Source organism: Castor canadensis, chromosome 3, assembly GCF_047511655.1.
Source record: "Castor canadensis chromosome 3, mCasCan1.hap1v2, whole genome shotgun sequence".
Lineage (NCBI taxonomy): Eukaryota > Metazoa > Chordata > Mammalia > Rodentia > Castoridae > Castor > Castor canadensis.
In genome coordinates, this window is record NC_133388.1 from 118,279,972 (window position 1) to 118,305,178 (window position 25,207).

Here is a 25,207-nt window from a genome sequence, read left to right on the forward strand (position 1 = left end):
TACATATGCACATATATATATATATTACTAAGATGTTTGTTCAAGCTGTTGTTAATATTCTTTAGCAAACTGAAGAGTTACTTATAGTCTGTTAATTTTTTCACAGGTTTCAAACTATAATAAGTCGTTGATGGATTATAGTATGAAGAGCTTAAATTGCTTTTGCTGAAAAGTACTGACTCCTTACTTGGTCCACCTATTAAATAAAAGCAGGAGAAAAGCTTGGAAAGAACATAAATGACCAAAATAGTTGTAGGAAGAGACAACATGGCTATCATAATTGTAAGGAAGTGCATAATGTTGGGAGGTGAATGCCAGATAGTGTTACAGTAAGGAGTCAGTGCTTTTCAGGAGACGAAGTTTAAGTGCTTCTTACAGGCTGGCCTCGAACTGTGATCTTTATGTCTCTGCCTTACAAGTAGCTGGGATTATTCATTTTCATGTTACAATTTTTAGATATTTGCCCTTTCAGTCTTGGTAATTCATAATGACATCTTTTTCTACATTTGTAAAACATGAAATGTTTATTATTCTAACAACAATACTAAAAATCCTAGCAAATTAAAAATGCTGCATTTCTGACCTTTGATTTTCACTCACACACATTTCATTATCCTTAGCATATATGTACTCCTTTGACTTTTGCCGTTTATTTCCTTGAATACTGTGCTGGCCATTTATGTTCTTTCCAGTGTTGGGTTGTTATGAATGACACAATTAAAAATATCTCTGTGCAAATTACATATGGAACTGCGATGTAAACCATTAAATGTGGGGAGAATCAACAAGATTACATAATCATTATTTCCTTTTGGATTATTATCTCAAACTAATTTTGCCAAAGTGGATTTACAACATCTGCAGACATAAGCAATTTTCCACCTCTTATTACATAATGCTACAATGCTTTTTTGACATATTAAATCACTTGGCAATGCTAGTGACAACATGCAAATGAAATAAAGAAAGGAATTATTAGCTCAATATCCTTGTCATTCCTATGCTACCACTTTATTTTACAATGTTTTTTGCTCATTTTAAAGTTCTTTTGTTTTTGTTTTATTTTTTTAAGGTGTTTTCAAGTGAGAAAGGGAGGATTACCTGGTCTGTAATAAAGCCTGAGAGGTAGGGATTGAGGTGCTGGCCTAAGTCAGGTTTTGAGTCAATTTGTGAAAGATTTTAATTTTCTCCCCAAGCCTCAAGGCTTACTATCCTTTGCATTTTGCCAATGTTAATACCATCCTCTAGCTCCTTTGACCACTCAAATCAGGAGTTTAATCTTGCAAATGATTCTGTGATTGTCTGATAATGGCTTAAAGGGTTATTCTTCCCAAATAAAGTAAGTTTATTAGGAATTGAAAGATAAAGCAATCAGATGATGCTCTGAAATATACCATTTTAGCCACAATCTCCTTGGAGGATATAGAGGGAGAACAGGATCAGAAGAAAAATACTGACATTTTTCGTTAAGAAAGAAAACAAATCCTCCAAGGTTGTCAACAGAAGAGAATTACCTATGAGAAGCAGCAGCTGGATTGTGTGGTCATAAATGTTGTCATGAGATTCACCTTCAATTTGGTGGTTTATTAATAATTATGATACAACCATAGAGAACTCAAAATTAAGGCATGTATATACCACTTAAGCCACTCCACCAGCCCTGTTTTATGTTGGGTATTTTCGTGCTTTTTTTTTTTTTTTCAAAAACATACTTCATATTTCCTCTTTTATTATATAAATATCAGTTTAACCTTTTACTGTAAGAATATAAACGTTTTAAGAGGATCTTTGTTATTTATACAAATTCACAAACAGTACAATTAATTGATAAAGGTCTCTGGGTTTCTTTAACTCCATGGTCTTGAATGTTGCTGAGGAGGACTCTAAAAAATAAACAAAATCCAACAAAAATATACATCCCACTCAAAAGCGGGTTTAAAGCCACAGACCCAACCCCCACCAAAATAAAGTCATCTGCCCCTCCATGTAGAAACAGAAGTTTTAAAAGCCACAAGCTCCCATTTTATTAACAGAACACAGATAAGTGGGAATGTCAGTCTCCTCCCTCACATTACAGCCCCAGGGTCTCTGCAGGCCCACTCTGCTCTCTCCTTCCAATGGGAAGCCTCACTGGGTGGCTTTGTATGGAAAGTTGGAGAACGGTGAAGGTATGGCAAAATTTGCATATATAATAATCATCTCCAAGACACAATCTGCATCTCAAACAAACAAAAAGGCAGTTCAACTCCCATTTCTCCCACACATTTGTGCTATAAATTAAGTCAAGGTTTAGAAACAAGGTTGGGTCCTCAAATCCCAGTGGACAAGGAGAAAGAGGAAATTAGAGCCAGCATGTGGAAGTGGGGAACACTAGGTGGATGCAGGTTGGTTAGAAGCCAAAACAAAAAAGACACACAAACCCAATGGGCATCTTTCCAGTCTAGGCACAAAAATGTTCAGTCTCAAAATAGCTCTGTTGTAGAATTCCAGAGCTTCAGAGAAAAAAGTATAAACTAAAACGAGGTAGCCAGACACATATATATATGTAAGCATATATATATATATATATATATATATATATGTAAGCATATATATATATATATATATATACAAAATATAGAATATATTCAGCAGAAAAAAAGGACCATGATTTCAAATTTCTTCAAAAAATAAAAGAAGGCAGATAAAAATGAAATGAGCATGATAGCACAGTGCTGTAACAGTGATGAGAAGAGACTGGGATTGGTTACAAAGTGGAAGAAGGGTGAAAAGGCCGTTGTAGTTGGGTTTGCTTTTTATACATTTCAAAATAAAAACCAGATCACAGTATTCAAACGAAAGCTTAAGTGAAGGCAGACATTTTCCTCAACTCGTGGTTGAAAGGACTCGTCACTCCCCGCCCCCACCCCGTTTCAAAATGCAAAGCCACCAAGGGGCGCAATCAGTCTTATGTTGGGTATTTTCGAGATGAACTATTTGCTTTGGCTGGCTTCAAACCATGGTCCTCCTGATCAATGCCTCCTGCTAGGATTACAGGCACGAGCCACTGGCACTTGGGTAAAGCATATCTTTTTGATGTCTAAAGAATCTGTAATTTTTTCAAGCCTTTCATTCCCAACATTTATAATTTTTTTCTGAATCAGCTTAATACAGTTTCAATAATTTTGTTAATCTTAAATATTATAGCTCTTGTTTTTCTTGATTTCGTATATGTTTGCTTTATATTTTTTATTGGTTTCTGACATTTTTTGTTTATTCTGGCATTTATTGCTTGCATTTTATATTTTGATGGATGATTGTTTTTAATCTTTTCCAATGTAGGTATTTTAATGTTGTATATTTCCCTCTGAGCAGTGCTTATGTACATCCATTTTTTTAAGTAGGTAAAATGTGAAATAATCACTACAATTCTGTTCAAAATGTTTTCTACTTTCTATTTCAATTTCTTTTAGTTTTTTTTTCATTGGTATTAGAATTTGAACTCAGGGCCTTGCTCTTCCTGGGCAAGGGCTATATCACTTGAGTCATGCTCCTAGCCCTTATTTCACTTTCTTTATTGACCTATGTACTTTTTAGATGGATACCACTTAATTTTCAAGCCCTTGTGTTTTTCTTTCATTTTTTTTCTAGGCATATATTTGTCTATTTAAACTACTGTGGTCAGAAAACAAATATGAGATAATTTGATGTTTTGAATTTGTTGAGGCTTTCTTTTATGGCCCAGCATAGGGTGTGTTTTGTAAATATTGTTTACTCTTCTATCATTGAATATAGCATTTCCTCTATATTAATTGGCTTGAATTTTTAAATAATTTAGTTCAGATATTCCAAGTCAAGTTGGGCTTTTTCTGACCCTGCTTGATCCGTTACTTATTTGTACTGAAGTCACCATATCTGAATTTGGATTTTTCTCTTCATTGTGGCATTTTCCTGAGATGCTGGCCTTTCTTGTCAGTAGGAAATATTCATTATGTCCCATAAAGTCTCTTGCTTTGGCATCTTCGTTGATGCTAGTATAGAAAAACCAGCTTTGTTTTGATTGGAACTTGTTCAGTTTATCCGTTTCTATCTTTTTAATTTCAATTGTTCTGTTTTCTTATAATTAAAGTATGTCTCTTTTAAACCCAGTACCACCAAAATAAATAACTAAAACAAAGTATGTCTCCTTTAAGCATGTAGTAGAATTTTAAAAGTACTTTATTCTGTCCTTGTAATGCTAGTCATTTACATGGAGTACTATTTCTACTTACTTTCATCTTAATTATCGACTTACTTGGGTTTGTATCATTATCTTATTAATAGTCTGCATTTGCTTTAATTCTTTTAAGTTCCTTTCCTCCTTCTTAATTTCTCTTACAGTAATCAGATATTTTTTTAAAAATATTATTTTTAATTTTACTAGCTTGTAAAATTAATTTTACTTTCAAACAAGTCTAGAATTTATAACATCCTTGCTTATTGCAATCTAATACATAATATACTTTTATAGTTTTTCCAATAGAATCTTTAATCTCCTTTCTTTACTATTCAGTTCCTTTTTTCCCCCCCAGTACTCAGGGCTTTATGCTGGCTAGGCAGGCACTATACCACTTGAGGTACTCTCTCAGTCCTATTTTGTGTTAGATATTTTTGAGATAGGGTGTTGTGAACTATTTGCCTGGAGCTGGCTTTGAACCAAGATCCTCCTGATCTCTGCCTCAGGAGTAGTTAGGATTACAGGTGAGAGCCACTAGCACTTCTTATAGCTGCTTAAAACATGTTGGTATCTGTTTTCTTCATTATAGCTGCTAAAACATTTTATCTGTTATCTTCATTACGAACTTTGAGTTTGGGACATCCTGAAGCCTGGACACAGAGGATTGCCATATTCCCCACACAGAAAAAAATCAGCTGGTGAGTATCAGCTTATTATGTAAATGTTGCATCATTGCTGAAATGAGAAGTAACTGTATAGCTTACACTCCATCTGCTACTATCAGCAAAGGTATAGTGGTATGCATATTGCACTTCTGTTTAGCCAGGTTGGGAAGCAGCAGGAGAAAGAAAAAAAGCCTTGAAAAAGAGAGTTAATACCTCAAATGGAGATTACATACCCAATAAATCATTTGAAGTTGTAGTGAAATTCAGGTATAATAAGGAATTTAGGTCAAAGGGTTCTTTCTGGCTGGAGTGGCACTTTTAGATTGGGTTTTCATGCTTGGTGTATTAAAGGTATGTTCAATGATAAAACTGATTGTGAAAGGAGGTTATGTGAATATCTTCTCAACTCCTGTTCAATTAGTTCTTATTTTTAGTTTGAAATCAGACCTAGTGAAAGTATTTACACTATGGAAATTGGCAACCACTAAAATCAGACCGTGTCCCTTTGTTTTTACCAAAGAGCTAGTTCTTAGACATTTACCAGTACATCAGTCATACTGTCCCAGATCAGGGGCTCTGTCCTGTGTGAAGCAGGCCACAGTCAACATAGCAAGGATTGTGGTTGAATTCCACATGCTTACCTGGGTAGTAGGATAAAGTATAAGAGGTAAGGAATGGCAATGGCTAAGTTGTAAAGGCCTTGGTCCAAAGTTGGTTTGCAAGGCAAAAACTATCACCTTGACAACTACTGAGAGTTATGAATGAGACTGAAGGTTATTAAGTCTATGGGTGTTCAGTGGGCATCACTGCAATGACCACAGGTTTTGGAAAAAACCTAGACCAGAATCAGTTAAGAAAAAGGCTCTAATATGCTCTAGACATTGTCAATATTGGCTTAAGAAGGGACGGGACTGAGATTGAGATGATAAACCTCATAATCATAGATGATTGAGATTTTTTATATGCATTATGCTAGGTACTACAGATGGTGCTTAAGTCATTATAATAATTTGTAAAACGCTGTGTAATTACTCAGATCTTTGTTGAGTAGAAAGAAGTCTGAGTCCTTTCTCCAAGAAGTAGCAGGGTGGTAAAGTCCTTTCTCTGAAATTATGGATTTGATAAATAGCAAACTTGATTCAGCTTAAGAATCTGTTTGTTATTTTCTATGCTGAACCAAGTTCCTATAATAATGGAATTATGGACCAGGAATTATACATTCTTTTTTTGTTGTTGGTTTTGGGGTCTGCAAGGCAGATGCTCTCCCGCTTAAGTCACTTGCCAGCCCTTTTTCTGTTGTTTATTTTCTTTTTTGACAGTGCATTATTTTAAAGATAATGAATAATGTTTAATTTCTGAAGCGCTAACTTCATCTCTTCCAGAATTTTTGTTATATAAAATTTATTACATGCACACATATCTTATTTTTTTTTTTTTGGTGCTGAGGATTGAAAACAGGGTCTTGCATATTTTAAAAGCAATACTTGATAATTTTCCATGGTTAGTTTGGATAGGAGGTGGTGAATTACTAGGCAATTATTATAGCAGAGAGAATGAAAATAGTGCATTAATTGAGTTCTGATTGAATAAAGGATAAAAAAAGCCTCAAAAAGAAAACTAAGTCCAGCTACCAGTCTTTCATTGCTGAACCAGTTCTGACCTTGGATTCTCAGAACCAGGGCTTGATAGCGCGATCACAGGGAAGATTGCATCCCACCATTTTGGTTGCCTTAAGGAGATAAAATTCCTTCTCTGAAAATAAAGTCCCAGCCTGCCAATGTCTCTTTATATCTCACTATGGACCTTCTGCTGACTCTCAGAGCCAAAGCATGGAGAGTGGCTGTGGAGCAGGATTGCTGTGCTATCCTGGCCTCTCAGTGCTGTGACCTGAAGTCCTTGCCTGGATCTTTACCCTCTTCTTTGTCCAGAGTGAAATGACAAATCATTTTGGATAGAGAGAGAGCTGTCTAGCCCAAGTGTGAAGTAATTGTAAGTTCCCCAGTGTCCCTGCTCTTCAGTACAAAGAGCACCTGAGCCAAGGAGTTGCTTAGGGGAACCCTGTTCTCTTTCATGGCTCTGTTCCTAGACAGCTGGGCAGCCTGACATGTACCTGTTCCACAAGGTGCATGGTCCATAAGCTGTGCCTTGATGGGCGACACAAGCTGTGGTAGCCCCATCTGAACACTACTGCTGGCCCAGGCCTATCCAGCATCCAGCATGCCTTTTGGTCTGAGTGCTGGGTACAGGTAGAGTATTGTGGCAACGTGAGGATACACGTCTGTAAAAATCTTCAGGAATGCCTTCCTCTGAGGCCTTCTCCTTAGAAGCTAGAGTGACAGAAGGGACTGTTTTTGGATGAAGAAGATTCAAGGGTTTCTGTTTAAGTTGTGTGTTTTTCCATCTCAAGATGTTATATCTAAAAAAAGAGTCAGCATGGCTTATTTGAGGCAGAAAGAGGTTTCCTTGCCTGGAATGTTAAGACTAGGAAAGAGAGAAGTTCCAGTACATGTGCCTTCAAAGTGACTTCTCACCTGTTATGCATGGAGTGGACTCACTGTCACCATAGGCACTGTGTCCCTTGTGGTAACGAAGCCGATGAGAAACAACGTAAGGTTTTCTATAATGGATGCAAATGGGAGCAGGGGAGTGTCTTGCCTTCTTCCTTAAGTTAGCAGCAGCTGAAAACCTGCCTCTTTACTTGAATTCAGAAGCTATTTAGCTTGATACAATTTAATACAACAGTGATATGGTTTTTTTCTGGGAAAGGGAGGGGTTATTTTAATCTGATTTTTAAATCTGATTGTTTGTCCTTGGAAATGGTGATGTTACACACTAAAGTAAAGGACAGAGAATTTCTTTGATCACTACCAAGATATTAAAAGCTTACATTGTTTTGTTTACAACAATAAAATACCAAATGTCTAGCAGTTTTCAGTTTGTAATTATACTTGTCCCACTTCTGCACATAGATTAAAAGAACTTCTCTGCAAGTGTTTTAAAATCTCCGGCAGAGAAGCACAGGCCACAGATGTGCATGCTCAATGATCATTGTTTCAGAAACAAAGAAGGAATGGGCAAAGGATTTGCTAGTGAATTCAGGTGCCCGTGCTAGTTTTTTGTAAGTTCTATTTTCCTCAAATGCTTCATTTCTAAACTATTTTTTACTTAGTTTGTGTTTTTAATTGTTTTGCTACTAAGAGATGATTTCTGTACTCTACTTATCAATGAGCACCAAAGCTGAAGTTTTGCCTGGAAAACAAGCTCTCCTGGTTGCATAGGCAAGAAACTTGATGACAATACAAAGCTTCATGTTACCATTGGGGTCATTTATTAGACATAGTCTTGAAATTTTCCTTGAGTATAAAAACAGTTCATTCCTTTCCATTTCTTTACAGTTAAGAGATATACAGAGTTCTCTAAAGCTAAGTCTTATAAATTTGATACATAAAACTCTAAAATTCTTTTGACATAATCTTAGTAATTTAAGAAATTTTACTCTATTGGCAATATTAATGTTTAAGTGGAATTTTAAAAAATCCTTAAAGAACAATCTCTTCCAATAGTAATTTGTTAAAACTAAAATTTTATGCTAATTTTATATTCACATTTTTCTGTAATACTAATTTATGTTTCTTGTTTTAGCTTTGGCTCTTAATCTAGGAGGACATGAGGGAAATTCAGTTTATGAAAAATGTTGAGATTGAAAAATTATACTTAGTTTCAGAGATAATTTCAATTTTCTGGAATTATAGGGTAGTGAGAAATGTGTTTTGTGACAGGACATGAGGTTGAAAAGATGTGAGGCCAAGATAAAAATCACTGAATGTGTGGGGAAACAGTTTTGACTTTTTTAAAGTATAAAAAAGTGAACTCATAAAAGTTTTCTAAGTAGAATAGTAACAGGGTCACATTTAATTTTGAAACCTTCATTCATGTGGTAATAAATAAAATTCAATGGATCAGGAAAAAATGAATTCCAAAGTCTAGAATATAATGCACTATATATATTATATATAATATATATATATATATATATATATATATATATATATATATATATATATATATAATGCTACCTAACTAACTTACTGAGCATAGAACACCACAAGTATCCCTATAACATTGTACACAACATCTCCAAACTCTTCTCCTTGCTGTGTACGCCAGCTTCTGCAACTAATGTTCTACTCTCATCTTCTGCAGAATCAACTCAATAAAAAGGAATGAACTATTTTTATACTCAAGGAAAATTTCAAGACTATGTCTAATAAATGGCCCCAATAATAACATGAAACTTTCTTTGAATTGTGGGTTTCAGTCTTAATCAAAGTCATATTCAATGTTCAATGTCAAATACATTTTTTTGAGGTACTGGGGTTTGAACTCAGGTCTTAATGCTTGCTAGACAGGGGCTTTACCACTTGAGACAGTCTGCCAGTATCTTTTTGTTTTTGTTGGTTATTTTCGAGATGGGTTTTGCTTTTGTTGCCTGGGCTGGCCTTGAATCTCAACCCTCCTTATCTCTGCCTCCCAGAGTAGCAAGGATTACATGTGTGAGCAACATGTGTCTGACCCAATGTCAAATTAATTTTTAACAGTTTTTTTGTTTGTTTTTAGGAGGTTTTTTTTCTAATTTTTTATCTTGAAATGTAAAGTGTCATAGTTTATTTGAATTTCAATTATTTGAATGAGTTTTTGGGATACTCACTATCACAGTAGAGGTTTTATAAAAAATACAGCTTTGATACAGAGATAAAAATTTGACATCTCTGGTATTTCTAAAGCAATTACTTTGAAGACTAAAATGTCTCTAAAACCTAAGTTACTTCCTGCTATTTGTATGGTATTTAACAAAGACAGTTACACACACATTCAGATGAGAAGAAAGATATTAATACAGCATAATAAACATAGGTACATATGTTGGTAATTTGGTATACATTTTCAAAAGTAACTTATTTTCAAAAAACATCTTTAGGTCAAAATTTGCAACCATTTCAGATTATTTAAACTGTTATAATTTTTACAGTAAGATATTTTAGAAATAATTAGTAGCAAGCTAATCATCATAGATGTCCTAAGTTCTGTGAAGAATTTCTCTCATGTTTAGAAAGTTGCTCTGTCAGCAATGTTTCCTTTGAAATTTAGTTTCACTCCTTTTCAGCTTTATTGCCATGAGTTTCAATTAGCCTTTCTGAGTAGATATTTTTATTTTCCAAGAGTGGTACTTGGACCACCAGCATTTTAGTGGTGGTGTTTTCATCTAGAAACAGATGGGTTTCAGGTAGTATAAAGGGCACTTTTTTGATTTCTTTATTAGCATATTATAGTTATATAGTAGCTACATTGTGACATTTATGTAAGTGCTTACAATGTATCTTAATTAGATTCACCTCCTCCATCTTTCTCCTTTATTCTTCCCTCCCTCCTTCTTAGAACAATTTCAACAGGTTTCATTGTTCTATTTTCATACATGAATACAAAAATACTTGCCTGATGCCAATGGCTCATGCCTTTAATGCTAGATACTCAGGAAGCAGAAATCAGGAGGATTACAGTTTGAAGCTACCCCTGGGCATGCACTTCATTAACTCCCTATCTCAGAAAAAGCCATCATAAAGAAGGGTTGGTGGAGGGACTCAAGCAGTAACCATGAGGTCTTATCAGCATGAGGCCTTGAGTTCAAACCCCAGTGCTGTCAAGAAACAACAAAAAACAACAACATAAAATACTTCCACTATATTTGTCCTCCTTCACCCTTTTCTTATGCCCTCCCCCATCCCACTGGTACCCGTCCCCAATGGGATGTCTTCTTGCCCTTCATTTTTTAAAAAAGACATTTTTGTTAACTACATCAACCATATTCTTCCTCTTTACTTTCTTCATTTACTGTCCCCTTCCCAATAATACCCTCCCCTTAGTGTGACCTGTTTTATGTTCCTGTCCTTCATTGTTTAGGTGTCTGCTTGTTGTTCAGTGAAATTTTTGCCTTGGTATTTTATCTTTAGATACATTGTGCTTAAGTCAGGATAACCCTCTTCCACTGTTCTTCCTCGCTCTTTCCCCTTACCTTGTGCTGTTCAACAGTTTTCAGGTCTTTCCTTGTTGTCTTAATCTTATACGGATGTGATGTATTTCATTACTACTCATACTCCAGTTCCATCCATCTACCTTTGGACAATGACATTTTGTCTTTATGGATGAATAAAATTCCATTTTATATGAATACCACATTTTCTTAATCCATTCATTAGTTGTAGGGTATCTTGGCTGTTTATATAGCTTGGCTATTGTGAATAATGTTACAATAAACATGGAGTGCAGTGGTCATTATTGTAACCTGACTTATATTCCTTCTGGTGTATCCCTAAGAGTGGTATTGCTGGATCATTTGGCAGTTCTATTTTTAGTTTTTTGAGGAGCCTCCATATTGTTTTCCATAGAGGTTGTACTGATTTGCGTTCCCACCAGCAGTATATGAGGGTTCCTTTTCCCCCCACATCCTTGCCAACATTTGTTGTTGGTTGTGTCCTTGGTGATAGCTATTCTAAGAGGAGTGAGGTGGAATCTTAATGTGGTTTGATTTGCATTTCCTTTATGGCCAGGTATGTTGATCAGTTCTTCATGTGGTTTTGGGCCATTTATATTTCTTCCTTTGAAAAAGCTCTGTTTAGTTCTTTTGCCCATTTCTTCATTGGGTCATTGAATTTTGGGGAGTTTAGTTTTTTGATCTCCCTGTATATTCTGGTTATGATTCCCTTGTCAAATGTATAGCTGGCAAAGATTTTTTTCCCATTCTGTGGGTGTCTGTTCAATCTGGTAATTGTTTCCCAAAGGGAACTTTTTATTTTTGTGTTTTTCAAAATAGGATATATAGCATATTTTTCAATACTAGTCAAAATATAAAGTAATTATTTTTAGTATCCAAACAATTCATACAAATCTTGTAAAATAGGGGTTATCTTGAACCACATAGGTCTTCTGCTAACCAAGAAGGAAGAAAACATTAGAAGAAACACACCAAGTAGATGAGATGGAATTAATAAAAGTCCATGTTTTTGAAATACTTGCAACTCAGGCTCCCCTCAAACTTTTCCAAATTATGCTTTAGAGAATATCTAATCTAGAGAAAAGTGCATATATTCAAATATGAATGACAATTTAGAAAAGATTGTACTTACGTAGTCTGTACTATTTTCTTGGTACTATGCTAAATTTTAGATTATATTAACTCATTGATTTTTCCAATATACCCCTGAGACAGTTACTACCTGCCATGGGAAGAAGCTGAGAGAAAGTGTAATAATGCATGTCACCCTAAAAGTGGCAGTGGAGTCATTTAACCCAGGCATTGTGGTTCAGGAGTCAGATCTTATAACTATCCTAATCCAAAGTAGAATAAACATTACTGAAAACTATGTAGGACAGGGTGGGAAGTCTTGAGAAAACTGAGGAAAATGAAATGGAAAACAGTGCAAAAGTAACTTATTTTTATCTTGGTAAAAACTTTATTTATCAACATATTTAAGTATACTTTAATCTTTATGAAAGCTGCATGATATTTCATTGCATATGTGAGCCATAATCACTCTTCTAGTGATGTGCACATATTTTGTGCAATTGCAGTTATTATAACAGGTCCAATGCTGGGTCACTAAGTATGAACATTTAAAATTTTAGTACACATTGATAAATTATCTTCCCTTTAATGATACGCCAGTGTATACATTATCAGCAATAGGAAGAGTTTCTTTTACCCTCCCCTCCCATTATCAAGAATGGGAATATTTAAAGTTCAGTCTTTGTCGATATGATATGGTAATAATTTCTTCCAGTTGCTTTCATTTACATTTTAAGAATTATGAAGTTTATTAATTATCCATTGCTATGTAAGAAATTATCCCTAAACTTATCAACTTAACATAACAAACATTATCTCACAATTTCTGTAAGAACAAGTGTCAGAAGGCAGATGCAGCTTAGCTGGCAGCTTTGAATCAGGCCTTTGCCTACAAGGAGATGAAGGGTCAGTGCTCATGTCAGGGTCATCTATGGCAGGATCTGCTTTCAAGCCCACTCATGGTTCCTTGCCACATGTACCTCTCCACATCAACTCACTTGTCCTCATGTCATGGTAGCTAGTGAGCTAGGGATGAGAGAGCGACAGCCAGAGTGAAGAAGAGAGAGGAACTCACAGTCTGTTAAGTTATTTGAACCTAGTCTAAGAAGTAATATCCACATTTTAACATTTTGTATTTGTTGGAAACTAGACACCAGATCCTGCCTACAACTAGGGAAGGGGGAGTAGAAGAGAGTAAAGATCCTTAAGAGCCACCTCAGCAGCTGAATATCAGATAAGGGGTGAGGGGCAGTTTTGTATGTTTTCAATTGTGTGTGCAAGTGTTCATAACAACCCTCGGAAAATATTTATCTTTTTAAGATTATCCTTCGTGATATCTGAGCTTATTACCATACTCATACCTTCCCATTCTAAGAATACTTTGAAAAAATTAAAAATTAACAAGGATTCTTTTGTTGTATATGTGTATACACTCATACACATATATGTATAGTACAGTGCATATATGTTCTACTGGAGTTTGAGCTTAGGGCCTTGTGCCTGCACCAAGTACTCTACAACTTGATCCACAGCCCCTAGCTCTTTTGCTTTATTTTTCAGGTAGGGTTTCATGCTTTTGACTAAAATCAGACTCTGCCAAGATCTTCCTACGTATGCAACCTGCCTAGCTATGATTATAGGCATGTGCCACTACTCCTAGGTTATGTTTTGAGATAGAGTTTCACTGACTTTGTTTTTTTACCCCTTGGGCTTGTCATGAGCCAGAGTCCTCCCTTCTCTGTATTCCAAGTATACATTCTTACATTATTTTATGGATTTTTAAAACTTAAATATTTTATCTACCCTGAACAATTTGGTATAGAAAATGAGGTGGGATGTTGTCATTTTTATTTTATCTAAATGGTGAACTAGTTATACCAAAAATATTTATTATTTTCATTTTCTTTGTCCTGATTTGAATGCACAGTGGCTGCATTTTACCTCATTATGTTTAAATTAGTTTCTCAAGATTAAAAATGAAGTTCCTTTTTCCAGAGTAGTTTGAAAAGATCATCTAACTTTACATGTCACCATATCATTTTTACAAATTTTGTCAAGAAAAATGTGCATTGTTTAATGCCCCATACCTCATACTGCTTAAACTTCTAAGAAATAAATTACCTGACTAATATGGGCATACTCTTTATATACTAAATTAAGGAATGTTTTCAAACCATCAGCAATCACTCAGTTTTTGTCACCAGGAAGAAATAATTTATAGTCAAAATGAGAAATTAATGTTTTCTTACAAATAAGATTGTTTATATATCACCATCCTTTCTCATAGTCCCTTAAGACCTAGGGTAGTTGTAGAGTGATCTATCAGTTTTCAGTTAAATAATCATTGGAAAACTAATCCACTCTTTCTTCTCAAAACCCTTTATACAACCTGTCTTCTAATTGAAAAATTGCCATTCAATTAAATGGATTCCATTTTGTTCATAGGCATACAACAGAGTCAATGATGGCATGATAGGTATCATAGTCTCTTGGTATGTTCTGATAAAATATGGTCTGTTGCCCTTTTCTGAGTGGAACAGTTCTCAGTACTAATTGTATCTTAGTACCTTTCGTTCTGCTAGAGCACAATATCTGAGAGTGAACTATTTATAATGAAGAGACTTATCACTGTTCTGGAAGCTGGAAGGTCCAGTTTTGAGGTTCTGGTATCTTGCCATTGCATTCCTGCTGCATCATTCCATAGTAGAAGATGGAAAGGCAAAAGAGTGGGGAAAATTCAAACTTTTATAATGGCAGCAATCCTATCCATGGGGGTAGAACCCTCATGACTTAATCATCTCCTAAATATTCTAGAAAATACTTTTACAATGATAATTAAATTTCAACATGAGTTTCCTAGAAGACAAACATTCAAACCGCTACATACTTTATTGTTTTGCACTTCTTCTGAAAATCTGAGACAGAGTCATATTTCTTATCCAATTAAACTTGTCTATCCATATCTTTCTTGTTGTTATACTTACCTTGCTTTCTGGCTGTCAATGATTATGTAATTTCATCTATGTGCCTGCTACTTCCTTAAGATCAGGGTACATTTCCTGACTTTTAATGTTCTTTAGTACCTAACACAACGCCATGCACATGGTAGACAAAAAATTGTTGAATAAGTTATAGCATAATGTATAGTTGGTATATATTGTTTATGACTAAAAATATTCTTTTTTTGCCATGAAGAATACATAATATTTGTCTGATGCCATGTAATTATGCTTAATTCATGGTCTACCTGACAATACTCTGTTATAATATAAGGGAGTCTACACTTTTTTTTTTCAAGAAGGCATTTGTTTTTTGGTTTTTTTTTGGTGACTGGATGCTTGAACGATCTGTGGTTGTAGATATTTGTTGTTTAGTGTAATTATGTGAGGTAGCTAGAGGCTATAGGATACTAAATCACATATATAAGCTTTTCCTTGACTGTAATCCAATCATCCATCTTCACACATTTTCTCTTGAACAAAGTAAGATTGTTTGAGAACAGATTACAACATAGGACTTCATTCATGTGAATCTTGGCTAATTGCTTGGAATGTATTAGGGATCCAAAAAAGTTAAAGCCAGCAAATTCTAGTTAAATTGAGCTTTAACCTCCAAAATTGTACCTATCTCCCAAATTTCACAACTCCATTCACAGAGCAGTATGATAATATTTTATCATGTGGGAAGTTTTAGGTATTATGCATACAATGCTTAACTGCAAAAATTTAGAAAATATAAGTAAATAAAAAACAATCAAAGTGAACAGTTAACATTTTACTGTATCAGTCTGTGTGTGTTTATATATAATACAATTATATTGTACACATACATAGTTTTTCACTTGAGAATGTGTGATAAACATCATTTCATGTCAATTGTGTCATAAACACTATTTGGTGTAAATAAATACAGTTTTTAAAATGCAATTTCTCAATGTCTTCATAAAATTGAATTGTTGCATATTTATTTTACCAATTTATGATTTTGACAATTTAAGCTCTTTTCAAATATTTGTTATTATAAAACAATCTTTTAATGACGACTCATAGGCCTCTCTGTCTCTCATACACACATACTATTGTAATACTTCTGATATGCAATGTTGCGATAATTCTTTTAGTTCTTATGTCTATGCACAGTAAAGCTTACTTCCTTTCCCTGGCTCCATCATTACCTTTTCTTCCATTGCCATCAGAGTGATCTTTTTTTTTTTTTTTTTTTTTTTTTTTCATTTTTCTTTTATTATTCATATGTGCATACAAGGCTTGGTTTATTTCTCCCCCCTGCCCCCACCCCCTCCCTTACCACCCACTCCACCCCCTCCCGCTCCCCCCCTCAATACCCAGCAGAAACTATTTTGCCCTTATCTCTAATTTTGTTGTAGAGAGAGTATAAGCAATAATAGGAAGGAACAAGGGGTTTTGCTGGTTGAGATAAGGATAGCTATACAGGGCATTGACTCACATTGATTTCCTGTGCGTGGGTGTTACCTTCTAGGTTAATTCTTTTTAATCTAACCTTTTCTCCAGTTCCTGGTCCCCTTTTCCTATTGGCCTCAGTTGCTTTAAGGTATCTGCTTTAGTTTCTCTGCATTAAGGGCAACAAATGCTAGCTAGTTTTTTAGGTGTCTTACCTATCCTCACCCCTCCCTTGTGTGCTCTCGCTTTTATCATGTGCTCATAGTCCATTCCCCTTGTTGTGTTTGCCCTTGATCTAATGTCCACATATGAGGGAGAACATACGATTTTTGGTCTTTTGAGCCAGGCTAACCTCACTCAGAATGATGTTCTCCAATTCCATCCATTTACCAGCGAATGATAACATTTCGTTCTTCTTCATGGCTGCATAAAATTCCATTGTGTATAGATACCACATTTTCTTTATCCATTCGTCAGTGCTGGGGCATCTTGGCTGTTTCCATAACTTGGCTATTGTGAATAGTGCCGCAATAAACATGGATGTGCAGGTGCCTCTGGAGTAACAGTCTTTTGGGTATATCCCCAAGAGTGGTATTGCTGGATCAAATGGTAGATCGATGTCCAGCTTTTTAAGTAGCCTCCAAATTTTTTTCCAGAGTGGTTGTACTAGTCTACATTCCCACCAACAGTGTAAAAGGGTTCCTTTTTCCCCGCATCCTCACCAACACCTGTTGTTGGTGGTGTTGCTGATGATGGCTATTCTAACAGGGGTGAGGTGGAATCTTAGTGTGGTTTTAATTTGCATTTCCTTTATTGCTAGAGATGGTGAGCATTTTTTCATGTGTTTTCTGGCCATTTGAATTTCTTCTTTTGAGAAAGTTCTGTTTAGTTCACCTGCCCATTTCTTTATTGGTTCATTAGTTTTGGGAGAATTTAGTTTTTTAAGTTCCCTGTATATTCTGGTTACCAGTCCTTTGTCTGATGTATAGTTGGCAAATATTTTCTCCCACTCTGTGGGTGTTCTCTTCAGTTTAGAGACCATTTCTTTTGATGAACAGAAGCTTTTTAGTTTTATGAGGTCCCATTTATCTATGCTATCTCTTAGTTGCTGTGCTGCTGGGGTTTCATTGAGAAAGTTCTTACCTATACCTACTAACTCCAGAGTATTTCCTACTCTTTCTTGTATCAACTTAAGAGTTTGGGGTCTGATATTAAGATCCTTGATCCATTTTGAGTTAATCTTGGTATAGGGTGATATACATGGATCTAGTTTCAGTTTTTTGCAGACTGCTAACCAGTTTTCCCAGCAGTTTTTGTTGAAGAGGCTGCTATTTCTCCATCGTATATTTTTAGCTCCTTTGTCAAAGATAAGTTGCTTATAGTTGTGTGGCTTCATATCTGGATCCTCTATTCTGTTCCACTGGTCTTCATGTCTGTTTTTGTGCCAGTACCATGCTGTTTTTATTATTATTGCTTTGTAATATAGTTTGAAGTCAGGTATTGTGATACCTCCTGCATTGTTCTTTTGACTGAGTATTGCCATGGCTATTCGTGGCCTTTTGTGTTTCCATATAAATTTAACAGTAGATTTTTCAATCTCTTTAATGAATGTCATTGGAATTTTGATGGGAATTGCATTAAACATGTAGATTACTTTTGGGAGTATAGACATTTTTACTATGTTGATTCTACCAATCCATGAGCATGGGAGATCTCTCCACTTTCTATAGTCTTCCTCAATCTCTTTCTTCAGAAGTGTATAGTTTTCCTTGTAGAGGTCTTTCACATCTTTTGTTAGGTTTACACCTAGGTATTTGATTTTTTTTGAGGCTATTGTAAATGGAATTGTTTTCATACATTCTTTTTCCGTTTGCTCATTGTTAGTGTATAGAAATGCTAATGATTTTTCTATGTTGATTTTATATCCTGCTACCTTGCTATAGCTATTGATGATGTCTAGAAGCTTCTGAGTAGAGTTTTTTGGGTCTTTAAGGTATAGGATCATGTCGTCTGCAAATAGGGATATTTTGACAGTTTCTTTACCTATTTGTATTCCTTTTATTCCTTCTTCTTGCCTAATTGCTCTGGCTAGGAATTCCAGTACTATGTTGAATAGGAGTGGAGATAGTGGGCATCCTTGTCTGGTTCCTGATTTTAGAGGGAATGGTTTTAATTTTTCTCCGTTAAGTATAATGCTGGCTGTAGGTTTGTCATATATAGCTTTTATAATGTTGAGGAACTTTCCTTCTATTCCTAGTTTTCTTAGAGCTTTTATCATGAAATGATGTTGGATCTTATCGAAGGCTTTTTCTGCATCTATTGAGATGATCAAGTGGTTTTTGTCTTTGCTTCTGTTAATGTGGTTTATTACGTTTATTGATTTTCATATGTTGAACCACCCCTGCATCCCTGGGATGAAGCCTACCTGGTCGTGGTGAATAATCTTTTTGATGTGTTGCTGAATTCGATTTGCCATTATTTTGTTGAGGATTTTTGCATCAATGTTCATTAAGGAGATTGGCCTATAGTTCTCCTTTTTGGAGGTGTCTTTGCCTGGTTTTGGGATAAGTGTAATAGTGGCTTCATAAAATGTGTTTGGCAGTTTTCCTTCCCTTTCTATTTCGTGGAACAGTTTAAGGAGGGTTGGTATCAGTTCTTCTTTAAAGGTCTGATAGAATTCAGCAGAGAATCCATCAGGTCCTGGACTTTTCTTTTTGGGGAGACTCTTGATTGCTGCTTCAATTTCATTTTGTGTTATAGGTCTATTCAGGTGATTAATTTCCTCTTGGTTCAGTTTTGGATGATCATATGTATCTAGAAATCTGTCCATTTCTTTTAGATTTTCAAATTTATTTGAATATAGGTTCTCAAAGTAGTCTCTGATGATTTCCTGGACTTCCATGGTGTTTGTTGTTATCTGCCCTTTTGCATTCCTGATTCTACTAATTTGGGTTTTTTCTCTCCTCATTTTAGTCAGGTTTGCCAGGGGTCTATCGATCTTGTTTATTTTTTCAAAGAACCAACTTTTTGTTTCATTAATTCTTTGTATGGTTTTTTTGGTTTCTATTTCGTTGATTTCAGCTCTTATTTTTATTATTTCTCTCCTTCTATTTGTTTTGGGATTTGCTTGTTCTTGTTTTTCTAGGAGTTTGAGATGTATCATTAGGTCATTGATTTGGGATCTTTCAATCTTTTTAATATATGCACTCATGGCTATAAACTTTCCTCTCAAGACTGCCTTAGCTGTGTCCCATAGGTTCTGGTAGGTTGTGTTTTCATTTTCATTGACTTCTAGGAACTTTTTAATTTCCTCTTTTATTGCATCGATGATCCATTCTTCATTAAGTAATGAGTTATTTAGTTTCCAGCTGTTTGCATGTTTTTTGTCTTTACTTTTGTTGTTGAGTTCTACTTTTACTGCATTGTGGTCAGATAGTATGCATGGTATTATTTCTGTTTTCTTATATTTGCTGAGGCTTGCTTTGTGCCCTAGGATATGATCTATTTTGGAGAAGGTTCCATGGGCTGCTGAGAAGAATGTATATTGTGTAGAGGTTGGATGAAATGTTCTGTAGACATCTACTAGGTCCACTTGATCTATTGCAGATTTTAGATCTTGGATTTCTTTATTGAGTTTTTGTTTGGATGACCTATCTATTGATGATAATGGAGTGTTAAAGTCTCCCACAACCACTGTGTTGGCGTTTATATATGCTTTTAGGTCTTTCAGGGTATGTTTGATGAAATTGGGTGCGTTGACATTGGGTGCGTACAGATTGATGATTATTATTTCCTTTTGGTCTATTTCCCCTTTTATTAGTATGGAATGTCCTTCTTTATCTCGTTTGATCAATGTAGGTTTGAAGTCTACTTTGTCAGAGATAAGTATTGCTACTCCTGCTTGTTTTCGGGGGCCATTGGCTTGGTAAATCTTCTTCCAGCCTTTCATCCTAAGCATATGCTTATTTCTGTCGGTGAGATGAGTCTCCTGTAAGCAACAAATTGTTGGATCTTCTTTTTTAATCCATTTTGTCAAACGGTGTCTTTTGATGGGTGAATTAAGTCCATTAACATTAAGTGTTAGTACTGATAGGTATGTGGTGATTCCTGCCATTTAGTTATCTTAGTTGTTTGAAGGTTTGATTGTGTGTACCTAACTTGATGTTACTCTCTACTGTCTTGCTTTTTCTTATCCTGTGGTTTGGTGCTGCCTGCCTTTTCATGGTTAAGTTGGGTGTCACTTTCTGTGTGCAGGATCCCTTGCAGAATCTTTTGTAATGGTGGCTTTGTGGTCACATATTGTTTTAGTTTCTGCTTATCATGGAAGACTTTTATTGCTCCATCTATTTTGAATGATAGCTTTGCTGGGTAGAGTATCCTGGGGTTGAAGTTATTTTCATTCAGTGCCCGGAAGATCTCACCCCACGCTCTTCTTGCTTTTAATGTTTCTGTTGAGAAGTCTGCTGTGATTTTGATGGGTTTACCTTTGTATGTTACTTGTTTTTTCTCTCTTGCAGCCTTCAATATTCTTTCCTTAGTTTCTGAACTTGTTGTTTTAATGATGATATGTCGTGGAGTAGTTCTATTTTGATCTGGTCTGTTTGGTGTCCTGGAGGCCTCTTGCATTTGTATGGGAATATCTTTCTCTAGATTTGGGAAATTTTCCGTTATTATTTTGTTGAATATATTACGCATTCCCTTCGCTTGCACCTCTTCTCCTTCTTCGATGCCCATGATTCTCAAGTTTGGTCTTTTGATGGAGTCAGTGAGTTCTTGCATTTTCTTTTCACAGGTCTTGAGTTGTTTAATTAGTAGTTCTTCAGTTTTTCCTTTAGTTACCATTTCATCTTCAAGTTCTGAGATTCTGTCTTCTGTTTGTTCTATTCTGCTGGATTGGCCTTCTGTTTTGTTTTGCAGTTCTGTTTCGTTCTTTTTTCTGAGGTTTTCCATATCCTGGCTGTTTTCTTCTTTATTGTTGTCTATTTTTGTCCTGAGTTCATTTATCCATTTATTCATTGTGTTCTCTCTTTCACTTTGGTGTTTATACAGTGCTTCTATGGTTTCCTTTATTTCTTCTTTTGCTTTTTCAAATTCTCTATTTTTATTGTCTTGGAATTTCTTGAGTGTCTCCTGTACATTTTGGTTGACCCTATCCAGTATCATCTCTATAAAATTCTCATTGAGTACTTGTAGTATGTCTTCTTTTAAATTATTCTTGTAGGCTTCATTGGGTCCTTTGGCATAGTTTATGTTCATTTTGTTGGAGTCTGGATCTGAGTTTCTGTTCTCTTCATTCCCCTCTGGTTCCTGTACTAATTTTTTGCTGTGGGGAAACTGGTTTCCTTGTTTTTTCTGTCTTCCTGTCATTGTCCTTGGTGTTGTTACTGTCCCTGTACTGTGTGTAATTAAGTATTTTCTAGCTTGTAATAATAACAATGGTAATATTGAGAATGGAAGAGTGAGCTGAGATGGAAAGCAAGAAGTTAAAGAAAAGGGGAAAACAAATATACAGACAAGAGGGAGAAAGCAGAACAAGGTATCAGACAAGAGAGTTTCAAAGGTATAAACAGGGAGTGTTAGTGTACTAATCGACAGTAAGCTGAACAGACAATAGAGTGACAGAGAGAGGATTGAAAATCAAAGATAAAAAAAATAAAAAATAAGTATATGAAAGTAATATCTATTTATAAAAATGAATTAAAATAGAATGGAAAATAGAAAATTAAAAAAAAACAAAAAAAAACCCAAAAAACCAAAAAACTTCCAAGTTTATATGCAATGCAATTTCAGTCTTAATAATTTGGATGTCCGTCTCAATCTCCAGTCCTGGAGTTGGTGCCTCAGATGTTGTTCTGTAGTTGTCTCATCAAAGGGGATGCATAAAGTAGAACAAAACTACACTCACACACACACAGAAGAAAAAAAAAAAGCCCCACCAAGTGTCCCCAGTTCAAATGCAATACAGTTTCAGCAAGTTTTTCGGCCTGCAGGTGTAATTCGGTTGTTCTCTCATCAAAGGTAGGGAGAAAAAGAAAAAAAAAGCGTCTGGAGGCAGTTCTGAGAGTGGTATCTGCAACTGTGGCTTGCCTGCCTGCTGCTCTCAGCCTGTAGCTGGCGGAGTTATTTATGCAGATCTCTGGGGTGAGCTTAGCACTCACCTGGTCCCACAGGCTTTGTTTGCTCAGAGTTCTCCTGTGCGGGGGAGGGGGGCCTCTGCTACAGGCTTTTCCCTTTCCAAGCACTGGGAAAGGCGACACTGCCCCGCGTTGTCAGGCCTGCGTGTTTATTTACAGTTCACGTGGGAAGTGGGTCTTCCCTCCTCTCACAAGCTCCCCGCTCCTGGTTGCTGGCGCGCCCCGCTCCCGCCAGAGCCTCTCCGGCCCGCCCGGCTCGTTTATTTACAGTCCCGGGAAGGATTCCCTTCCCCCAATCTTCAGCGCTCAGGGCGCCCCACCCTCTTTCCAGCGTGTCTTAACTGTTCTTATTGCTTAGTACTCAGTTTCTCTTTTTTTCCCGGGTGGAGGTCAGTCTGTCCAGGGGGCTATGCTGCTCTGGCCCAGGCTTGTCTGTGGGGGAACCGCGGTACCGCGAAGCTCACCTGGTCCACGTCTTCCCACGCCGTATGGGCGCCGGCCACTGGCGGCCCGGGGGCCTCCTCAGTTCTCCGTTTAACGTGAAGTGGAGATTCTCTGCGCCGGCTGAAGGGGTCCGACAATAGTGACTCGAGTCTGGCCTGTGGCTGTGAACCACCACTCCAGCTGAATGAGGGTGTGACTGTACAGCTCAATGCAGCGAAGTTATGCGTCCCCTTGCCCAAATATGTACTCCTCCAGGTCCTCTTCCAGGCAAAACACCAGTGGAGCACTGAAGTGTATAGCCAGAGTGATCTTTTTATAGTGCCGTTCATAGAATCACATTCCTCAGTTTAGTAATCTCCAGTGACTCCCCATTGTCAAGTTGAACATTTAAAAATCATTTTAAAATCATTCTTTATATTCTGCTTCCTTCCAATAAAGATCTCTTGCTATTAACATGAAGGTTTAATTCTTTTACAGATTTCCTGATCAAATTCTGGAAATTTTATGCTTGAAAATATTCATTCCTCAATAAATGTAATTAAAATTCAGAACCTTCTTCCAATAACAAAAACAAAACAATGTAGACAACTTCATGATGAAGCAGAATTTGAGTCTCGCCTGCCCATACATTCAAACTGTTATTTGAAATAGATGGGTTTTTTGCTAATGTGAGGATTCACAAAATATGTGTAGAGAACAGTTTTGGTAAAGAAAGTACTATCCAGAGAAAGAATTTATTATTATCTTCTAGATGTAAAAGCAGAAGCGAAGGTACAGAGCAATAAACTCACTTTTTTTATGAGACCAGAGTTTGAACTCAGGACTTTCCATTTGCAAAGTAGGTGCTCTGCTGCTTGAGTCATTCCTCCAGTCCATTTTGCTATGGTTATTTCAGAGATGGGTTTTTGCAAACTATATTCCCAGGCTGGACTCAAACCACAATCCTCCTGATTTCACCTTCCCAAGCAGCTAGGATTATAGGTGTGAGGCACTTTTTATACTGTTTAACTATTCAGTCTCTCTATGGAAAGCAGTAAATATTTATTATAGGTTAAATGCAATGGACCTGTAGCTGGCAGCTATGCCATATAGTTCTTGGATTGACATTTACCTCATAAACAGTGACTATCAAATTAAATAGCTGGGCTAGGGGCATAGCTCAAGTGGTATAGCGCTTGCCTAGCAAGTATAAGGCCCTGAGTTGAAACCCCAGTACCACCAAAAAAAGAAAAGAAAGAAAGAAAGAAAAACTGAACAAGTGAACACTTTTTTTAGATAATGCATTTAATATCCATTTACCAAGCACAGGCTATACTTAATTTGTGTGTTAACACTTAAAAAATTAATATATAGTGTAGAAAATGTTGATTTTAAAAGAAGAAGGAAGATGTTTAAAGATCCACTTAAAATTAAAACTTTTCCACAGATTCAATAAAGCTGAGAAAGTAAAGCCTCTGGCTCAGTAGGAGAATCACACTAGTTTATGCTGTCTAAGACTATTATGTCAACCCTTCTTTTAGGTCAGGACAGCTTGACCCATTTGGCAAAGAACAAAGAGAAAGAAATCCTTGTTTTCAAGACTTACACTTGTAGGATATGGATTGTTGCTATTTCTTCATAAAACTCCTGTTTTATATTTCTCTTGTTGTACTTATGTAGCACATCAAAAACAAACCCCTCACCTGGACATACCAGGAAATACCTATTGGTAAGAAATGGAAAGAGGGTCCATAATTGACATAAGGGTGGCCCTACCCATAATTTTGATCCAATTTGGGTAAAATACCTCTAATAACCTCTTTGGAAATAAACTGTAAGTAATGAGAGAAGCCAGAAGAGACGCCATTGCTAGATTGGTATGTTATTGCAGCAGTTCAGTTAGACATAAATACATTCAAAAGTCTTTTAAAAATATGTTACTCTTAAGTAACTTCAGAGTAGGAAAAAGACAATTTTATATAGAATTACAAGAAATTCTATCACTGTAATGTAGGGCAGCATGTCATGACATAAATAGAATTAAAATCATTTCTAATATTTTGAGCAATTGCATGAAGGAACAGTTATATATGTTATGTTTATTAATCAACAAAGATTAGATTTTATTGGATGACATTCAATAAGACAAAAAATCCTGTTGATTTTACCTCCATAATATCATTAGAACCTTGCCCATTCATGCCTATTATGGCCTCCATAATCTCTCACTCAGAATATTAAGATATGTTCTT

At 35.9% G+C, this 25,207-nt stretch overlaps 1 long non-coding RNA gene across 2 annotated transcripts in view; it reads left to right on the forward strand.

Moving 5' to 3' along the window:
• LOC141421654 (uncharacterized) overlaps positions 1 to 25,207 on the forward strand; it is a 107,069-nt gene that overhangs the window by 3,683 nt on the left and 78,179 nt on the right. For both annotated transcript variants that reach the window (XR_012446314.1, XR_012446315.1), the window contains exon 2: positions 4,785 to 4,893. This is a non-coding gene — a long non-coding RNA (uncharacterized lncRNA). The remainder of the gene's footprint in view (positions 1 to 4,784; positions 4,894 to 25,207) is intronic.